The sequence below is a fragment of the Pinus tabuliformis genome, chromosome 5_1, assembly GCF_031772625.1.
Source record: "Pinus tabuliformis cultivar Carrire ecotype Pingquan chromosome 5_1, CPIR1, whole genome shotgun sequence".
In the NCBI taxonomy this organism is placed as follows: domain Eukaryota; kingdom Viridiplantae; phylum Streptophyta; class Pinopsida; order Pinales; family Pinaceae; genus Pinus; species Pinus tabuliformis.
Window position 1 is genome coordinate 397,937,008 of NC_142305.1, and position 5,654 is coordinate 397,942,661.

The 5,654-nt window shown below is 36.5% G+C and overlaps 1 non-coding gene across 1 annotated transcript; it reads left to right on the top strand.

The window, feature by feature from the left end:
• Nucleotides 1–3,168: 3,168 nt before the first annotated feature.
• Nucleotides 3,169–3,240, top strand: TRNAW-CCA (transfer RNA tryptophan (anticodon CCA)). The gene has a single exon. It is a non-coding gene; the product is annotated as a tRNA-Trp (tRNA).
• The last annotated feature ends 2,414 nt before the right edge of the window (nucleotides 3,241–5,654 follow it).

The following is a 5,654-nucleotide window of genomic DNA, read 5'->3' on the forward strand; positions in this document are numbered from 1 at the left end:
ATAGACTTCCCGAAGACCCAACGTAAATTCAAATTGCCTCCAACAATAGTGTGTGGATCTGCAAAGGCTCCCACAGTAGCTAAGTCTTTGCAATACAATTCTTGGTTAGCATAAGGGCCATAAATATTTAAAAGAGAATTAGGAAATTGAAGATTTTTGAAAGACATCTTAACCAAAAGAGAAGATGGAAAAGAAGAAGAAGAGAGCAACTTACAACTGGGGCTCTAGCCTGTGATCAAGCCCCCAAGGAAACCATTTCAGTCAACATGGTAGAAAGACCAATTCTTTAACATACCCACAAGAATATTTCATGCTTTGAGGCATTGGCACATAGTTTCCTAGATCAAAATTATGTCTGGTTTTTTGGACTCCAACAATATTTTGAGGGGAATGATTTTGTAGGCACCCCCATTTCCCCTAGCATTAAAGGAAAGGAATATCATGAGGCCCCAAGGGAAAGGGTTATGGATGCTCTAAGGGCCCTAGCTAAGGAGGCTTATTTTCCTTTCTTGATTTCAAACTTTGCTTCCTCTTAAGCATTATCCATGTCTAAACCAAAGCCAAAAGAAATGATGTATGGGGCTTCTTTATGTTGTTGAAAGAGGGATCAAGTTGGACCGAGAGACCGTGACTAGGGTATTTTTTTTCCTTACCTCATGTCATTAGTGAAACTTGAAAGGGATTTTCCAATAATTCACTTTTTGAACCCACACCACATCACCCATGGATATTTCCACTTCTGTGACCAGAATTCCTTTGAGACAAAATCCACCTGAATCCAAGCCAAACTATGCTCCTCCTTCACGAGAAAACCTTCTCCCACATCTGCAAAAGAGCCCATTTTATGCCTTACAACTTAAAAAAAATCCAAACTCTAGAAATGAAGAGGTAGAACAGGTAGAATTTCCTAAACCCTAAGCTCTTCCATAAACACCCTGACTAGATCAAAGGTGACAAACTAAGGCTTGAGAAAAGGTTGGGCTCACCTCATCTCTAATTTTGACAAGAGATGCACAAACATTTGGCCTTTGACTGAAAAATGAAGGTGATCTAACCTCTTTCCAGAACATGGAAAGTGTAGACGCACCCTACGAGTGGTTTCCATGCCGATGATACCCAATTCCTCAAAGATAACACTAAGCATGACTTAAACCCAAATCATCCAATCAAAGTTTTACCCTCGAAATCCATAATCTTGGTCACTTCAATGTCCATGTCCATAGTGAGGCACACTCCATCACTTCTCTTACATATGCACTGGCCCCTTATGTGCGACGACACTGAGCAGACCGACACAGAGGGGTGCAAGGGTTCACAGGAAGGGAGAGGAAAAATTGTGTTCGAACCAAGAGTAGACAGGGAAGAAGGGGAAACAAGAAGAGTGAAAGGGAGCAAGGGCGCAGGGTAAGAGACAAAAAATCTCAGGCCACTATCATGCAAAACACCACTTGTCACGATTGCAAAAGACATAAAAGGGCCTGAAAAACCATTCGACACTGAAGACACGTGGGGCAGGTATTCATTATGCCACCGAAAAGTATGGCCATGAACAAAATTGTCCTCGTACTAGATCCATCAGATCGCTTTCCATCTAGCATAAGAACAAAGAAACACTTTTTGCATAGGAGAGGGTCAATCCTAAAGGGACGTGCCAGATGGTGAAGGGGGGAGGACCAAAGACCCTCGCAATATCAAAGAGATAGGTCTTGGTTTGCTAATTGGGAGGCCCAATCAGCACGAAGAAAGAGTGCATCCTAGACGAAAAAAGAAAAAAGAAAAAAAACCCCTCTTGTAGCCCTTTTACGCCATGACTTCATATCCATCTTCATACATACATATATAGAGAGAAGAAGAAAAAATGTATTTTAATGTTGACCATAAATAAAATATTCCAATGTCCAATTTCAATGCTTAATATGGAATTGACATGTAGTATTTTATAATAATGATAATACCAAAAAAAAATTAAGCACACACAAAGAGAAATAGAGAGATGCTTTCTAATTCTAAATATGAGGGGGGACTCTATTTACAAATATTTCAATGTCAAATATGTATAAAGCAATTAAAAATATAAATTTTCTTATGCTTAAAACATTTTATTAGTGTGTTGCTGGAAATGAAAGAGATGTGGAATTCTTTTTATGCTTAACAAGTAGTTGACACAAGGCGTATATATATAGTCGACATAGAACCATCTTAGCTTAGATCTACTAAGTGTCGATATTAAAGCTTTCATGGTGCAAATCTCAATAGATTTGATTCCTTTGGCCGTTTGGTAACTCTGAGTTAAGATGGATCTATGCTAGTACCTTGTTAGTGACATTCATTTTTATTTAATATTAAATTAACAAATTATATTTTACTAAATTAATACAAACTTGATATATTATGTTGATCCCTTATGGTTCCTCTCCAATTTATTCTTTTAGCTTAAGAGAATTTTCATCACTTATTTGTCCTAAATATGAACTATCATACTTGACTAATAGTAAGCACAAAAATTGGAATGTCATAAATCTAGAAGAAAATACTCAATACAATTCAAATCACCAAAACTTCAATTCTTATAAAATAATAATAAAAAAATTATTAATTTCATATGATCGAAGTTATGATCGTGGTTGGTAAGCAGGGCAAGAATTTGAAATCTGAATCACCTGTCAAATCTGACAGTTTAAGCAAAGTCTAACAACTATTTTAGTCATCTTAACAAAAAAAATATTGACAATTATAGAAAAAAATTCATTGTATTTGATAAACAAATCACCCCGAGCAATTTGCCCATCAAATTCCATCCCTACAAGTAAGTAATACATAATACAAATCGAAGACGGTTAAGAATTGGATTGAATAGAATTGAAAAAAATGTAGCTCAAACGGTGGAGCGCTTACTTTGCATGCGAGAGGTACGGGGTTCAGTACCCCGCATCTCCAATAGCGTATGGTCTTTCATGGGGTTATGGTACGAATTATGTAACACGGAGGGATGAAAGTTTTCCTTGCTCGCAGTATTATAACTTGTAGCATCCAGGGAATTATCTAAACTACGTAATGTGTGGATTGATATCGCAGTAATGTGTGGTAAAGATGGATCCGTGGCGCAATGGTAGCGCGTCTGGAGTATCTAAACTACGGATTGATATCGCAGTAATGTGTGGTAAAGATGGATCCGTGGCGCAATGGTAGCGCGTCTGACTCCAGATCAGAAGGTTGCGTGTTCGATTCACGTCGGGTTCAAAGTCCCTGCCATGACGGTCTCAGAAATCCCTAACGCAACGCAGAAAAGCCCATGCCCTTGCCCTGGAAAATAGAGAACCTTCCGTCCAAATAAAGGCAGGACAGTCTCAGTATCGATTTTACCAGTTGATCTCAGGAGCATGACAGCCTCAGAAAACCCTAACGCAACGCAGAAAAGCAGGTTGCCCTTGCACTGGAAAATAGAGAACCCTCCGTAGAAATAAAGGCATGACAGTCTCAGTATCGATTTTCTAGAAAACCCTGACGCAGCGCAGAAAACCAGGTTGCCGTTGTCCTGGAAAAATAGAGAACCTAGGCATGACAGTCTCAGTATCGATTTTCCAGAAAACCCTAATGTCGCAGCGCAGAAAACCAGGTTGCCCTTGCCCTGGAAAAATAGAGAACCTAGGCATGACAGTCTCATAATCGATTTTCCAGAAAACCGTAATGACGCAGCGCAGAAAACCAGGTTGCCCTTGCCCTGGAAAAATAGAGAACCTAGGCATGACAGTCTCAGTATCGATTTTCCAGAAAACCCTAACGCAAGGCAGAAAATCAGGTTGCTCTAGTCCTGGAAAAATAGAGAAACTTTCATAGAAATAAAGGCATGACAGTCTCAGTGTCGATTTTCCAGAAAACCTTAACGCAGCACAGAAAAGCAGGTTGCCCTAGCCCTGGAAAATAGAGAACCTTTCGTAGAAATAAAGGCTTCCAATGCAAACCCACCCAGCAGTCTTACACAACCATCTTTGCTATTTTCTTCAACGAAAATCGCCAAAAGTTGGCCCATAAATTCTATGCCCATATGAATACAATTGGCATTAAGCCCGATGTATCGACCTGCAATTTTCTGATCAAGGCCAACCCCAAGACATTGGATGGAGCATTCAGGGTTTTTAGAGAGGTGCCTGAGAGGAGAGTAAGGGTGGCTCTGCTCTTGATGTTGTCAATAATAGCAGGTACATCATTCATGGTCTTTGCATGGCAGGCTAGCTGGATGATGCAGTGAACCTTCTCCATCAAATGGTAGCCAACAAAAGTTACCCAAATAAGTTCTCCATCAAATCGTCTAGCATGATCATTTTTAATACTTTGGTGACCAAGCCTTGCAAAGAACAAAATTTGCGACATCCCGTTGGTATTCTAGACAACCAAATGAAGCTCAAGCATTGGTCTCCAATTGTTGAAGTGTACAAGAAGCATATAACTGGTATGTGCTCTGAGAAGCAGCCACAAAAGGCAGCCAATCATTTGGGTGAGATGGTTCTAAGTTATGTTACCCAAACAAATTTACAAGTTCAGGAATGCACATTAATGTTATACAGGCTCTTGGCAAAGGTGGAACTTCAACAAGTCTTTCTAGAATTACTTTTTGTTGGGAATAAAATAGTTGATTTTCCAAAATAGTCTTTTTTGGTTGGGAATAAAATAGTTGATTTTCTAAAATAATTTTTATTAAGAAAAATTTTAGGCTGAGTGAGTTAATTTTTCTTTTTTTTTAATAATAATAATGAGTGAGTTAATTTTTCATATTTTTTCTAAAAAAAATTATAATTCTATTTTTTTCTAAAAAAAATATTATCTCGTATTTAAAAATGGTCAGAATTTTATAAATATTATATGAAATCATTATAAATTGTAATATTTTTATAAAAATATCTCCAAACATTTTATAGTTTGTATATTAGGGACAAATGAGATTTACCAAAGTTTTTAAATGTTTAGATAACTTTTCATCCTTAAAATTTTGCCGAATTATGTTTTAAAATTGATTTTATTCTAAAATATTTTGATTTGTATTTTAATAAATATTTATCTTAGTTTATGCATTGGGTAAGTCATTGACTACCCAATTAATAGCTTTTTGACCAAAAATTAAAAATCTCTATCTAATGTTAACATATATATATATATATATATTAATAATTTTTTATTTTTTTTTTCTTCCATTCTATTAGTTATACTCTTATTTTGCCATCATTTCACTGTCATACAATATTGACACCAATACTGACCCTAAGAGATTTGCACATATATTTAAATCTTAATTTCAAATATATTTAAATGACAATTTCAATAGAGGTTGCATGCAATGAGATCTCTTTGGTACGTCCCTCACTTTCCCATCAAGTTCTCCTTGCCACTTGCAGAATTGAAACGAAGCAAGGCGTGCACAAACAAATAAAACTAGCAATTGCTCTTACAAGTGCAAAGATACACCGAAGGAATAGGAGATTTGGAAAGATCATCTTGCACAACCAAGTTGTGAATAGACACATCAATTTATTTATTTTTCAGTTGTGTTTAATTATTTTTCAATTTTATTTAAAAATTATAAATTGTTTAATAGGTGAAATTCTAATGTTTTGAAGATTAATTAGAATACTAAATTTAACTGTACATTAAAAGTATAC